This window comes from Sander lucioperca, chromosome 22 (assembly GCF_008315115.2).
Source record: "Sander lucioperca isolate FBNREF2018 chromosome 22, SLUC_FBN_1.2, whole genome shotgun sequence".
NCBI classification, from domain to species: Eukaryota; Metazoa; Chordata; class Actinopteri; order Perciformes; family Percidae; genus Sander; species Sander lucioperca.
The window spans coordinates 17,444,543-17,460,873 of NC_050194.1; the positions used below are offsets into that span (position 1 = coordinate 17,444,543).

Here is a 16,331-nt window from a genome sequence, read left to right on the forward strand (position 1 = left end):
GAATGTCTGCACCCCTCACATTTCACAGAGGAAAGCAATTATTCATTAGACCTTACACTGGCGCAACAGAGACAAAGACCAACCTGGCAACCTTCAGACATCAACCAACTAAAATGAACCTGGGTGCCATAACTGCTTAGTGCTGAAGAACTAGTCCATTCACCGATTAGTTGATCATCTGCAACAATTTTAATAATCGTTTAAGTCATTTATCTAGAAAAAATTACCAGGTTTTGACTGTTTTTAGCTTCTCAAATGTGAACATTTGCCGTTTCTTTCTGTTTAATGCCGTCGTAAACTGAATATCTTTTGGTTTAAGTTGGTTTGGTCAGTCGGACAAAACAAGCAATTTGAAGATGTCACCTTGTTTTTCTGGCATTTTATAGACAAATAGTAGAGAGAGTAATCAATAAAGAAAGATAATCATTACAGCCTTACACATACTTCACTTCTGGAGATTGTATTTGGCTATCAACCTCAGAGATCATACATCTCTAGTTGAGACTGCTGCTATTTCTTTTCACTGCAGCCTCTCCATCAAACCCAGCTAGATTTTCCCTCTGCAAAGGCAACCTTACATCGACAGTGAGAGGGGAAAATCTGTCATTGAGAGTGAGAAAGAGAGAGCTGACTGTGAAGCACACTCATGTCCCTGTTCGTGTCGTATCCCCCCTCGTTGCACTTGCTCTCACTGTCTACCTCGCCTGACATTTCCACAATAATCACTTTGGTTTATCCCACTCAGCTGTGTGGCAGCCAGATGTTTGTCAGGGCACCGTATTTCTCAGCATTCACACTGCTCTAATCAAGATTAACCACTCTTATCTATTCAGTGTGTATGTGTGAGTGTGTGTGCTGGATGTCCCAATTCCTAATCCATAAAGCCATAGCTGTATTGTGTAATACAGTGGACGAACCAATTACATTCCCCTTCCACCACATAATTCTCCCTTTTAGTGGAACATACACTGTGCCACATATTGCATAAGGATGAACTAGTGGCTTGCTGGTGAAGAGGATTGCCATGACCTTCTGTGTGTGTGTGTGTGTGTGTGTGTGTGTGTGTGTGTGTGTGTGTGTGTGTGTGTGTACGTACACATTCTTCAGACTGATTTGGAATCGGATGTAGGAAAAAAACATAAACACACGCAACATCTCAGCACTTTGTTACTCAGAGCCCCCCAGGAGCTTTTAATGAAATCAACATGCTTTGCAAGGTGAGCTGACACTGGCCACACACAAACTGCTGCCATCAAATGTTTACCAAAGACACTTGAGCACAGCGGAGGACAGAGCATGTCCGAGCAAACAAAGTTGTAGTCTTTAAATCAACTGTAGTGACAGGGGAGGCACATATCTGTTTCCAGTGACAAGCTTTGTTTAATTCCCGGCAAAGCGTCATCTCATGTAATTAAAAAGATCCTTACAGAGCCTGGTGAGTATCAAGGATTTAAAAAGTAATTCATTTGTGCTCTCAAATTCATTTATTCTATTACACAACCTTATTCGAATTCACAGAACGTGAAGATTTCTCATGAAGAAAGTGCTAGAGGTGACTACTCGCAGGGCTCGCTGGTGCTTGCTAACAATCAGTAAGCAAGCTCGTTAGCTTGGTCGCTAATGTAACAATCAAGGTGTTTCCCAACACTGTCAAAGGTTGCTACTGGTCAACGACGCAAATTCAAGTGTGAAATGCTAATGTAACATGCCTAGGATACACAGTGGTAAGCCATAGTAAAAAAGTGACAACCTAATAATATTAGCACAAAGGGTATGAATTCACTGTAGGCACCTCAACACCAAAAAACAGCTGCTAGCCTGCTGCTAACAGTTTGCCTGCCACAACAACCTGCACCTTCAGTTTCTACTGCTACAGAAACACTAATTGGAGAGCATACATTTTTAATTCATATACATGATTTAAAACAAAATTTACCCCTGACACCTGCTGGGCTCTACAGGTCCCAAAAAAAAAAAAAAAAGACTCACCTGCGTTGATTTCAATCCTTGATTCTTCACCACGAAGGACCCCCCCCACCCATTCACACACCAGGAGGAGAAACACTTCCGCACACTTCTTCTGCCCCTGAGAGAAATAAGAAGAGAAAAAAGAACATATATAAATCACTGCTGCATTATCCACCAATCTCCAAACACTGAATTATAACATTTGCATTTTTTTTGCCCACTCAATGATTTCACTTCTCACAGATTCCTTTGGGCTCTGAGTGGCTTCCATCTGCGCCTTGCTTAACGATACACTTCTTCCCTGCACGGATAAGCTCCTTCACGCTCTCGTGCCCATGAAGGACGAATCAAAAGAGCAACCGATGATTAGTATGGTATCATATAAACATCCACCACAGAGTAAGTTCACTGCCATGGCACATTTACAATTCACTCTCGATTGACAGATAAGCTTATTAAGAGAGGCCATCACTATAGCTTTGCACTTAGCCTGGGCTGGCGGGGATCGTGCATATACCCAGTGACATTCAGACCCTTGAAAATGACCACACTAGTTATTGGTGAAGTTCAAAAGGTGATAACCAACGTGTGAGAGACCATTACATTTAAGCCAGTTAACGACTTAATACAATAACCAAGATAAAAAAGAGAACATATGTCTTATCTATCTACCCAAACTTAATTTTAGTTTTTAGTGAATTAACAGTTGTGAGTAGTTGTACTTAAAAGCATAATAAGCATAGGCTGGATTCTATCATGTTAACTTTTCATAAAGCTTAAGTGTCACTACTGGCATCTGACAGAGTAAGAAAACAAAGAACACTTGGAATATTTAAATATATTTATTTGCTATAATTCCAATACTTGAATGTGTGGCTTACCTCAGACCATCTGACTGCTAACATAACTTTATTCCGAAGTTTCACATGACCTTAAATGTCAAGAAAGGAGTTTGGATGTTGAAAGAAATTATTCAGGTCTTCATGAGAGAGAACATTACAATATCATTTTCGTTTGTGTATCCTCAACCCCTCATTGAATGAAGGGTCTATGTTGAGGTAGTAGATAAGTAGAGTCATCTTTAAGATGACAGAGCATGCTCTCAGCAGGTGAAAGTATAAACAAACTATTGGCCTTTTTCTTAGTTTGTTTCCTGCAATCCATTTTTGTTTAAAGAGCATGACCCTTATTTTCATGGAGGTAAAGGAAAGGTTCACTCCTCAAATGTTGAACTACAACATTTCAAAGAGCTGATTAGGATGGTGGAAGTAAAGAAAGAATAAAAAAGTGTTTTTGCTCTAGCTTTGTGAATATATGTGTGGAGTGTGCAAGTATGGGACAAATGCCATTTTTCCCCACCGCTCTCCTCCTTTAACCCCTGTTACTTTAAAGTCTGTAGCTGTATCCTGTTAAGTGTATCGTTTTTCACAAAGTGTCTGCTTAGTGACACAGCATGCTAGCCATTTCTATCCCCAACCAGAGCTTCGACTGAGCTCATGCTTTGGTTGACAGGACAAGGCTAATGCTCCAAATATAAAAACTGTCTACCCACAAGGTGTATTTTCACATTCAGCAGGAGAAGGCGGTCCCTTGTGCCTTGCACTTTTTTTTTTTATACTCCTTTTTTTAATCGTTGGAAGATTTTTCAGGCAGCATTTCTCTCCTGTTGGAAGTGCAGCTCTCTGAAAGGAGAAAGTGGAGGAGCGCTGGGGGCTCAATGGGTCGAGAGAGAGAGGAGGAGGAGGAGGAGGAGGAGGAGGAGGGGTTGACGCTGGGTGCCTCCTTTTTAAAGCCAGATTCTCCCCAGATACCTCTGTGCTATTCATCAACAGCTTTTCCAGGGCTGTGAAAAATCAATGTGCTCTGCACTGCAAACAGTTCATAATGACGGGGGATGGAGGAAAAAAAGCTCAACTGCAACAGAATTGATTTGTTTAAGTACAATAACACAGCTCTGCAGCGTGGTGAGGAGGAGACTTGAGCGCCCAGACAAAGACTGACTGGCAGTATGGAACCACAAGCAGTAATTGACAAACTGCTGGCAAAGTGCAAATCTGAAATACAGATGCTTGTTATCTAATTAAAGGAGTTTTTCCTCTGAATTACCACCTGACAGAGATAAATTCACTTTCTCAAGTGACTGCATATCGTCTGAGAGCAAGGACATATTTTTCAATAAAAAATGTCGCTATCATAAGATAATCTGATAAATACTTGCATGTACAACACGTTTTGTTTTTCAGATTAATTGCTTTAAAACTTTTTTGGATTGAAATGTCAAAATAGTTTAAAAAAATTCCCCTCACAAGTTTCCAGAGCTCAAATTTATATCCACAAATCAGTAATTCTGTCACCTAAAACTGTTTAGATATTTAATTTACAAAGGACATATTTTAAAAAAAGCAGCAAATCTTTACATTTAAGAAGGTGGAAAATATTTAGCAATTTTGTTTGATAAATGACTTAAACGGTAAACTAATAACCACAATTGATAGTTTCTTTAAATTGACTAATTGATTAAATAAGCCACACAAAAATCCATCCAAGTCGTTTTCAGACACACACACACACACACACGCACACGCACACGCACGCACGCACACACACACACACACACACACACACACACACACACACACACACACACACACACACGCACACACACAGACACACACACCTCCTGATACTGCAAAAAAACAGAAGCTCGGAGTAAATTGTGTCAAGACAGACACAATAAAACATTTCTCCCTGCCTCTCTTAAGCCGGCCACAGAGGTGCATTTATCATTGTTATTATTTCTTCAGAGAGGCCCTCCCAGGTTTAATTGGGTCCTCATGGAGTCAAAATCCCCACTGTCGCTGCAGCCAGAGGAGCTGGACAGACTCATTCTCCCCAGTGATCACCAGGTTTTACTGGCTGCATGAAGAACAACAGTCATTCTGTATAAAGTGGCCGTGAAACCCGCTGGCGAGTCAGGCGGGTGGTGGGAGCTGGACGCCACCTGCTAAGCCTGGACAATGGCAGGAGAGGGACACCTAGGGAGAAACTCTCACCTGGCTCTGCTCGCAACGCTGTGGGAAAGGCTCTTAAGAGCCACAGGCTGCTGTTCACCCAGCCAGCTCTTTGGAGCTATTATTTCCAGTGGGCCACATTTGCATTTTAACTGGTAAATACAGTAGGTTTTGAATGCACATGGACATCAAGCATGTGAACAAATGGAACAGGATTAGAAATTAATTAAAGAGGGGTTTTTTTCGGCCTCAATGAAAAAAGGGAAACAATGAGCTAAAGTGATAAAATAGTTTAAAAAAAAAAACATAAACACGCAGCGCTACTTTCCATTAGCAGTGTTGAATATGCTGTTTGACATTATTAATAGTAAGATGATACTTCCTAAAAATTACTTTTTATTGCATAGAATTATGCAAATTATTCCCTTTTTTACCACATATCTTTTGACAGATAGCAATCAGCAGTTTTAAAAAAGCAGTCAAAACTAAGAAATGTCTGAAAAGGAACCATTTTAATCACAGCAGTATGTTCCCAGTAAACCCCATCTCTGAAACTTTTGACCTTCCATTCACCTCCCTCAACAGTGATCTACTTCCACTTGGCGTTACATTGGCACAGACATCACAACGCCTCCTTTCGGCTGCCTTCCTGTTGTTGATGTGCTCAAGACATGCAAGATCAACCAAGATACGCATCTCTGCTTTTCAAAAAGACACCCGGCAAAGACACTTGAAGTCAGAGGAGAAACGCTGGAACAGCAAATGTAGGAGTGACGTCTGTAATGATTTTCTGCAAAGAAGCAGGTTTTCATTTTAAGAAGATAAAAACAGGAGTGTGTAGAAACACAATGGTAATCATCTCCCCTCACAGCCAGTGTGTTTACAGTACATATAAACTAATAATTTGACTACTGCAGCTGTCATGTAACAATTAAATTGGGTTATTTTACTGGAATTAAGGCTAAAGGTTAACAACTCATAGAGCTCTCAAATTCCATGTTTTGTATAGACGGGCTGAAACAATTTCACTATACATGAACGTTTTGATTACTGTTAATCTATAAATCGATTTGACTGTACATTTCAATGTAAAGCAGGTCGTAACTACACATGTAAATATTGCCATTGTAATACTGTCGAAAAAAGCAGTTATATATAACCTAAAAACTCAAAAACTGTTCAACAAAATTGTGCCTGGATGTCAAAATGTGTGCTGGGAATTAGTAGCAATGCCAGCGTTGGAGGAAGAACATGCTTTTTTTGGGGTCACATCAAAAATACTCTCATTTGACTAATAATTACACAAATTAACAAAAGAAATCATTCTGTTTTGTGGCACTACTAACACTAACATTTCCCATAAGTAACCCGTTTTTAAATAAATCATGTCAACTTTGGTTACTGGGGAAGTCGGGTTATTGCAAACCAACATAAAGCCCTTTATCGAGTATTATCCTAATCCTAATTTACAGCTGCAAGGTTATAATGCCTGCATATACTGTACATACCGTACTGACACCCAAATCCAGGTTAGCAGAGGAGGGATTGAACATTTCCCAACACACATGCTGCTGGTCTCTGAGGACATATGGAATGATTACATTAGACAGAGTCACATGTAGTTATGGGGCAAAGCCATGAACACCAAGTGTATACTCTGCAGTGAATAAATGCTGTAGTGATGATTACAGGTTTAGAGATAATGGTTTTTAGCGTGATACATTTAGAGCGCATGAGACACTAGCTCAGTTAGCTCCCCGCTCTTCACTCTCTACTGATTAACACAAATGCTGGCGCCTTGTTAACCACCGCCGCTGTAATTATGTCGAGCCTCACACACACATACACATAACCTATACAGCACACACAGGCAAACACACTCCAGTGCAAAACAGTTTGGTCGTATACATGTTTTGTGCCACCCGATCAGCATCACAGCAACTACCAATTATGTGTCTTGTTCATGCAAATGCAGGTAATTTGCTTCCTGCTGTGCACAACTTCCCAATGTGTGTGCCCTCTAGCATCAGTTGTTTGTATTGTGGATCGCCTAATCAAGTGAAAATGAAATGATCCCAATTGTTTTGAATTTAAAGGTTTGTTCCGCTTGGGTTTCCATTTCGTAGTTTCCAGAAGTTTTGATAACACTTACCAAAATGACTGCTATGATCTTGGAATGTAGCGAAATTGCTACAACAAAGTCCAACAGTACAAGAAATGAGCAGTTAGACGATCAGACGAGCTAACAGTTTAAGCAGAATATCTATATCCCTAAAACTGAAAGTGAGCGCATTCATTACACAGGACAGCCAGTGAGTGCACAACTACTGTAAGTATAGTGGGCCAAAGTTGAATAATGTAGTCAGTCTGTAAACATGACTTTTATTTCATTCAATTAAGAATTATTGAGTGTGGGGGGGGAGAAATAAGACCCAAGTTGTGTGAAAATACTTGTTACTTGTGTTTTTTCTATTTCAAAAGGAGTGAGTTGATACGTATGTGAGTCTTACATGAATTGATGGCTTCAATATTATTTCTCCTCCTCCTCCTCCTCCTCTCTCTTCAGTATATCTTGTTTCAAAGGAGAGAGCAGCCCAAGAGGGCGCCTGTGTTTTTATTCCTTTGTTTCCAGTCTTTCCCTATCAGAGCGAGAAGGTGGTAGCAACTCCCACGAGGGAGATAGAGATAGAGGTGTAGGCTGCTGGCAGAGCGATAAAGCAAAGAAATGCGGCATCGTCTGACCAGACACAAAAATGATGCCCCCTACCTCCCCCTACTCTGTCCTGCTTCATCTGCAAAGCAAATCCTGTGCCCTGCAGCCAGAGATTTCTCTTTGGTCACCTAGGCTGTTCTCACCGTTTCACCGGCCCTGGAGCAGAGGAGGGTTTACGAGAGGTGAAAGACTTCATAATGTAATGGAGACAAGCGAGAGAGAGAGAGAGAGAGAGAGAGAGAGAGAGAGAGAGAGAGAGAGAGAGAGAGAGAGAGAAATGAGCCAATTGCAAAGAAAAGGTGGGTGTAATGAGGCCTGATCTGTCACAAGAAAGAACAACGGTCCTGTATTTGCATTTTCAGCCCCTTTCTTCATCTCCCTTCCTTATCTTTTCTTTCTCCTTCTCGTAATAAGGAAAAAGAAAAAGCAATGAGAGGGAAGAAAGGTGGGGAGCGGACATATACACAGAGGAATCCAGGGAGGGGAAAGAGATCGCGTTACTATTGGGAGGGAAAAAATGATTAAAGGCTGAGATGAACACAATCTGCTGGTTCCAGAGGAAGGAATTTCCAGAGCCAATAAGCAAAACATCACAAAGAGACCTGCCTCTCCCTGCTATTCAACCATGACCATGCCTCCACAAGCACATTTTCTACATCCGCCCTTTTACACTAGCCTATGATATGTGTCATTAGCAGGTCTAGTACATTGATTTTTAAAACATTGCTACTATCTAATTATAGGAAATACTTCAGATTTTACACAGAATTGCCCATGTGGCAATCCTCATGATTGTGATTGTTGCAGCTAACCAGGTATAACAGTGCTAAGATGACTCCGTTGCAGAGGACTCTTGAGGCAAAAGGAAGAAGAGAAAGAAAAACAGCAACATCAATAATGAAGTGAAGGAGACGGGGGAAGAAAACAAAGCCGTTCATAACAAATGAGAAAACAGGCAGAGCGTCTCATTGCGAGAGCACTAACGACAATCAATTAGCAATTGCTCATGATCTTGGGTGCGTCGGAGTATAAGGTGTCTTAATGAGTCCCATTTCCATTAGCTGCTCGACTCGAGAGGCATAAGGAGGAGGCTGCTCCCACCAGCTCCTCCATCTCAATGCCTAATGACTACGAGAGTGGATTACTCCATCAATTCCTCGCTTCTCTTTGTTTATCCCCTGCGTAAATAATGGTCAACCATTACAATGCATTAAGCTCTATGCCGAGCGAACGAGAGGGAGAAAGAGGAGCACGGCATCCTCCAGTGATCTCTAGGAAATCGGCTAATACCGGCCATGTAGTGGCAAAGAGGGGGGTTCAAAGGAGAGCAAGCATCTGATGCTCGATGCATATCTGGCTGTTTTTAACTGGGAGGTAGGGTTGTAGAAAACGTGGGAGGAGAAGGAAAGGTTAAGAAGTGCCTTGTGTTATAAACACCTTATCTAATCATGTCTTAAAGGGCCAGTTCACACAAATTACCAAAAAAAAACTTTTTTCTATTGCAGGGAGCATTTTGGGTAGATGAGCGAACAAAACAAAATAGCTTCATTAGCTAAATATTTCAGAAATAAATAGCCATACACTCTGCATATCGTTGCTATTTGGAGACAGGCAGTCTGGCTTTTTCAGTGTCCCTCCACCTCTGCAGGTCTCTTTCACAACATCCAATCAAACATCACAGTTGAGCATTGTTATGTTCTCATGTGCAAACATGCTGTCATCCTTTTGACATCTGGACCATTTTTTAAAATAATCTTTATGGTTACTGAGATGCTAACAGGAAGGTTCCTGCAGCTCTTCAGCTCCCTGAAATATTTGGTTAAAAAGGACCACTAGGAACTATTTCTTCAGTAGAAAGTAGTTCCGGTGAAAAGTGTTCAGAGCAAAGTGTGTGAATTATCAGAAGTAACCAGGACATTGTTCATTCAATTTCCCTTGAACAAGACAATCGGCCTACAAAAAGAAACTATCAGTGACAAAAAAGAAATGGTTTTGGGTCTCATGCAATCAACATCACAGAGAGGACTTTATCTGTGTCATATGAGAGAATATAATGTACCTCTGTTGTTGCAGTGCTTTCACCCTGGATTGTACCAATCAATATTTCACCCAAGGCTCCATCACTCCCTTTCTATTTTACTCTCAATTTCTGGCACACTCTAGTTTCCCTCTTGTGTCACAGCACCGGACAGGATAAAAATTAAACGCATCAGCAGAAAAACACACAAGTGGAAATGATCTCGCTGCTGCAGCCGCTCGGGTCATGAATTCAGCTAACTGTGCTTATCACAGGCTGCCGCTATTAGTCTTAATAGCCGCGGTGACAACCCGCCTTGAGAGGAGATGGGCTCTGCTTCCCAGGGCTCACCACAGACAGGTGATTCTCATCTGCGGTCTCTTCATGTGTCATAGCGAGACCAAAGCTGGCTGAAAAATGTCTGGCGGCTTATTGGAGCAAAACATCAGAACCCGGCAGGCCGTTACAGACACCAGAGCCATATGTTCTTACAAACTCGGCATCAATCAAGAACAAATTAAGAATTCAATCAAATGCTGATCACGTTCAAGCCGTTCATAGCAGTTATCTTGAATTATGAGGATGTAAAGACCTAAAATAAACACATAAGCCAAATTCCATACTTACCAATATACCACATACAGCACAGTAACATATCTGCTGACTGTAAATAAGTTTGCTAACACGTTAGCCATAAAAACTGTTGCCCAACAAGTTCCCAAAGCAAAGAGATTTAAAACTTTTTCTTTTGTATGCCAGGATCTTCCAAGAGTGTCCTGGATGATTTAACAATACTATTGGTCGTTGTTTTGTTTTGTACTGTACCTTTGACTTTTCAGTCAAAAAACAAAAAAACTAGATGTTTTTTCATCTTTTGAATTGGAAAGTTCTGCCCATCCAAGCCTTAGAAGTGGTCCAACTGCCATTCACATAACATTATCTTCAGGGACAATTATCAGACCTTTCACTTCCACAACCTTGGACAGAAAAATAACTCCTCTTTTTTTACTACTGGGAGTCAAGAGGGCACCCAACAGATACAGTATGTATTGCATTGCACTTTTCTTCTTGTAGAGTTAGTAGCATCAAGAACAGCTCTGCAGGATTTAATGCAAACACAATCATTTATTTTGCTTCAATGCGAGAGCGCTTCATGACTGTAAGAGGGAATATTGCCAGGGCCAAGAAGTGCATGTCACATAAGAGTGAATATCTTACTGAAAAAATTTCAGTAAGATTTCCCTCTGAACTAAAGGTTACTTGCTGTAGCCGGTCGAGGAGCCGTGCTGCGTTGCCATTGAATGCGACACACAGCCAGGCTGAAGAGACAGGGCGGCAAAGTGAAAGTCCTAAGTTAGGTACCTCACAAAGTAAAACCACATGAAAGAAGCACATACAATCAGCTCACATAAGAGAAGTCAGCCTGCATCAACACCATTGTACAACAGAAAAACCACTGAACACGCTAAGATCCTCACTGCCCCATAACATGAAGCCACACAAACACTGTTTGGAAAACAAATGTCAGGACGTCTTTTCAGCCAGAATGCTTTCCCACGAGCCGGAGCAATCCTCAGTCACTCTCCTCCTCCACAAACGACCAAGCTTGTGACTGGGGCCATGTCAACATGTTGCGTTTAGACAGGGGGGAGGGAGGAATTACTTTGATCCACTTTGAGGCATGTCTTCCTTTGCTGTCAAAAGCCAGTTAGGATTTATGAAGGGAGAGGAGACACTTGTGCATTCCCTCTGCAATGCTCAGGCAAATCGTCGGCACTTGAAGTCCAAATAAGATTAAGTGTTAACTAATTATGGCAAGTTTGAAGGATGTTGTTGTAGCTTCCAAACCACAAACAGTAGAGGTAGCAGAACCTGTGGCAACCTCTCATCATAACTGAAATGACACTCTATTTTACAAACATGACAGAGTGCAGAGATACTGGGCAGAACAGCCTGTAGCTGCAGATTTGTGTGTAGAACAATGGGACTCTGTACTGATTTCTGGCCTGAACAATGGCAGGATGACATGGAGCCTGACAGACACACACAGAGCAGCAGGATCTACACTGCAGACAGGAGAGGCAGCTTCACATAGCAACAACACTGCCAAAAACATATCCTCATCTTCCTTTTTCCTCTTCCAACAACTTTTATGTGTTTTGGCACCTCTGGCACTCATAACTCAAAAGTGAACAGTCAAACTTTGAGCACCACCAAGCTAGTGGAGCGAAATGAGCATGTCTCTGCTGAACAATTGCGCATGAGCTAAATAAATCTTAACCGGAAGGTATGAAGAGTTTCCATCCAAATCTAATGCAAAATATAACTGACTTTCCAGAAAATTGGCAAAAGAAAATGTGAATAAAGGTGGGTAGTTGGGCGCATCGAGATAAATCTGCACAAATTGAAATAAATAAAAACAGGTGGATGAAACTTAATGATGTAGTGTATGGGTCTCAAACTCAAATTACCTGGGAGCCAGTGTTATTTTAACAATACATTTTAACAACTAACTAAAATAATCGTATAGGGAGAAAATCCAAATAGGAAAAATTTGCGTAACGTAATTTGCGGGCCAGATTTAACAAAAAGTTGCAAACTTGTGGGGGCCCTTATGAAAGTGCCTCGCAGGCCATATCTGGCCCCTGAGCGAGTAGTGTGAGACCCCTGGTGCAGACTGTGTACAATATTGTGTCAATAATGTCATTGCTTGCTAAATACCAACCATTCAGTGGATTTATTTACAGTATAATAAAATAGAAATGATAAAAAATAAACTTTAAACAGAATTTAAACATTAAAATCAAAATTAACAAAAGAAATATATAATAAAAATAATACTGGAAAATAATAAAATACAAAAAAAAAAAATGGTAGTGCTAAATCCAGGAGGTGATGAAATCTGAGGCGCTCAAAGTGTCCTTCATTATTAATGTCCTCAGAGCAGGACTTGAAGCAGCTTTGCTTCTCTTATCAATCATTCATCTGCTTTCCATTGAACACACTACGATCCTCCAGAGTCAAATCAGGCTTGAAGTGGCTAAAGAACCACCAATTTCTTTCTTTAATTAAACGAGTCTAACATGAGCCTCAAACACCTGCTCTCAAAGCGATCAACAATACTACTCTAACGTGGGGATCCAAAGCATTCCGTAACCTGTCAATCATTTATAAACAACACTCAGGTCTCATAAATTAAGAATAGGATGTCAGAACCCATTTGTACTGTCTCCTGTGCATGTCTTTGTGTTTTGAAAACACCTCAACAGTGAAAACTTGAGATTGAATCAAACTGAAATAATAATGTTGATGCTACTTTTATAATAAAAAACAACCCAAGTCGCTGCCTTCTCACCTTCCCATCTCGCACCCTGTCTGAACAGAACAGGATCCCATTTCGCTCGACTACAGCAGGCGTTTGGTTAACAGCAAACATAATCAAACTTTGTGGTCTGTCTATCTGTGGAGCAGAATTGAAAGCAGTTCTTTGGTGGCAATCTCCAATTACCTTATGCGTGCAAGTGTTCACTGCCCTGGAACTTTTCCATTTCATCATTACACTCAAGCTGCCCCCATCCAAAGCCAACCAGTAGCGGCAGCAGCAACACAGCAGACCGTGTCATCCGTGCACCGCAGGGGGATCCTTTCCAAGCTGCAGTGAATTCCTCGTTTTGTCTGGGAAAAGATTCATTTCTATACAAACCGCAGGTGCAGTGAGTTTTTTTTGTTTTGTTTTTTTAAATCACCACACTGAAAAGGGGGCAGGGCAACACTCAGCTCCCCCTCGGCTATGTTTGTCACAATTACTCGGTAGGTCAACTTTCTCCCAGTCTCATTAAGAGGTAAAACACAGTGGCTAGAAAAAACGTCTTTTTTGGACCCCCGCAGGAAATGTTTCAGTTTGCTGCCGCACGCTCGGAAAGCCACTGATGCAATCGTTCTCAAGCCCTCACAGTGGATTTGGGAAACAAGAATGAGGGATTATTTGATCCAACTTCCATTCAAGAGGCCAATGCAGCCCAACCAATCAATACTAATCAACTGGGAGATGACAGGAGAAGAAATTCCCTCTGCTGCGGCCAACCACTCATGTATCAGGACTTAGAATCTACACTCAGGCTTTCTCTGCTCCTCCTCTCACACATCCAGTGCTGGAAAGTAACTAAGTACATTTAGCCTAGTCAAGTACTATACTAAAGTACCGTTTTAAGCTTAACTTATGTTCGTAGCTATGTTAAGTAGTGTATCTTGGAAATACTACCTATCATAGCTACGAAGAACTTTTAAATGTTTCTGAAACTGTTTAGTTTTCCATCTGTGATCATGAATATGACCTGGAACAGCAAACGAGACTAACGGTGAAAAGAACGCTATTTTTATCTAGTTTTTATTAATGCCTTTGCCCCAGTCCGATTTTTCCTGCGAAGTCACAACATGATTTACGGCAGGCAGACCGGCTCTACAGTAACACATTCTGACGGGTCACAGATTTCCGTGTAACAGCAGAAAAGCCTGTGTTTGAGTATCCAGCCAGGTAAAAGGTAGCAGGAGATTTCTTTAGAAATGCCTAATTGTATTTTAATTTCATTAGAAGTTATCTGTTGTAGTTATGATTGATACTAGGGCAGGACCATCACAGACTTTCAACAGATGGAGACAGTTACGGGATTGTAAATGATTCAAAACCGATCCTGAATTGGCCGTCTTCCTCACAGACAGGTATGTAATATGTATATTTCATTAACTAAATAACTTTACAATCCGAGACGTGGTTGTACATCAGTAGCCTACGTGAACTGACATCCCCCTTCCATTTAGCGTCCTATTTTTATTTCTTTTCAGTCCATCTTTGTGGTAACCTACTATTTTCTTTTTGTCCCCCTGTGCATTCTTGGGTTTCATGAAAGGCGCTATATAAATCTAAGTTATTATTACGTTTGTTGCTCCAACAAACTCTTGCTAATGGTTTGGCTCGTGACACAGTGACACCTGGTTTAGCTCACAATACATCCAAAGTAGGCTAAGTTACTGTTTGCAACACTTGAAATGCAACGATGCATCTGTAACGTACTGTCTTATTGTAAATGAATAATTTTCTGTCAGAGCAAATCATTCATCGCAACTATATGACCGTCCGGAAACGCTAACTCTAAAACATCTTTTTGATAGCAGGTATGGTAAAAACACTACCACATTTGTCCAAAGGGGCTGCTAGAATCAACACAAACTGAAAGTTGCTTGTAGCCACTAGAGCGCGGATTGGGCCGCATTTTTCTGTCCGAGCCCGGCCCGCGTCCGACAGAGCAGTAACCGAACCCAGCCCGAGCCTGACAGGCATTAAGATATTTATATCCGAGCCCGACCCGAGCCCAACACAGTTAAAATCTAATTTTTTTTCTCATACTAATGACACATACGTTTGTTTGTGTGGAAAGCCCGCTTTTATTAAGCAACTGTAGGAAGGCATTCGGAAATGTCAACAGATGAGCGCATCAGCGCACACGGAGCAACAAGAGCACGTTAACACAGGCGCACACCTACATAATGACCTTTTTTAAATTTAAAATGTTCAATGCCTTATGATGTGACCGAGCCCGACCCGAACCCGAACATCACTTCTAAATATCTGTCCGAACCTGGCCCGGCCCGTCGGGTACCGTTGGGTCCCAACGGGCTCGGTTCGGGTATCCATCCTATAGTAGCCACACTAATCCTTTTAACCAACTTCATTTCTGAGGGAAATTTTTACTTAAAGCTATAGTTTCCAGTAGAGCAATATGGACTAAAAACAAATATCACGTTATTTTTGTCCAAATACATCATTGTTGATATTGCGGTGATATTGTAGGGTTGACTATTGGTGCTTCCACAAAATATTCTGACAGTTTTGATAAATAATCACCAATAAAGTGGATTCAATGACTAAGTGGGTAAAGGCAAATAATAAAACTGCTAGTAAGTCTGGTAAGTTCAGAAAATTTAAAACCAGGAAAAGACCACACTTGTGTCATATCACGATTATATTACAATATCCAACTATTGGACAAACTAAAAAAAAGAATAACAAAAAAATCCCTAAAATTATTAAAACATTTAAAAGGAATAAGGAAATAACTAAGGAAAAGCCTCACATTTGACAAGCTAGAACCATGAAACGTTTGGCATCTTTGCATGAAAAATGACTTAACTGGTTGTACAGTATATCATTTTGGGATGGTTCAATGTAGCCTATAACAAAGTATCATATTTTACAAGCTCTTGATATGTTTTGTATGTAAAATATACATTTGTAAAGTAATCAGTAGCTATAGGGTATTAGGGTGATCAGATCAGGCAGTGAAAAGATAAGCCACTAGACTTACAGTTTTGAATGCACAACTTAAAGTCCTTGTGTGGAGTAGGCTTTAAAACAGTGGTATTGCATCTTTTACTTAAGTAAAAGACCTTAACCCTTCTTCCACCACTGCCCAAATCTCATAGCAAATTATTAATTCACAGTATTAACCATGCTGACATTGTCATGCTCTGAAAGAGTACAGGCTGGAGAGGGTGTCTTTCATCTGAGCCATCAAGGAACAACAAAGAGCATGAGCTTTTCACACAGGAAACATATATTTAATGA

At 40.8% G+C, this 16,331-nt stretch overlaps 1 protein-coding gene across 5 annotated transcripts in view; it reads right to left on the bottom strand.

The window, feature by feature from the left end:
* The window catches only part of LOC116061113 (zinc finger MIZ domain-containing protein 1-like), a 109,802-nt gene that overhangs the window by 76,462 nt on the left and 17,009 nt on the right, over positions 1–16,331 (bottom strand). For 4 of the 5 annotated variants that reach the window (XM_031315024.2, XM_031315022.2, XM_031315027.2 and 1 more), the window contains exon 2: positions 1,990–2,086. The gene's annotated coding sequence lies outside the window, so the exon portion shown is untranslated. The remainder of the gene's footprint in view (positions 1–1,989; positions 2,087–16,331) is intronic. The other variant, XM_031315023.2, reaches the window with a different exon arrangement.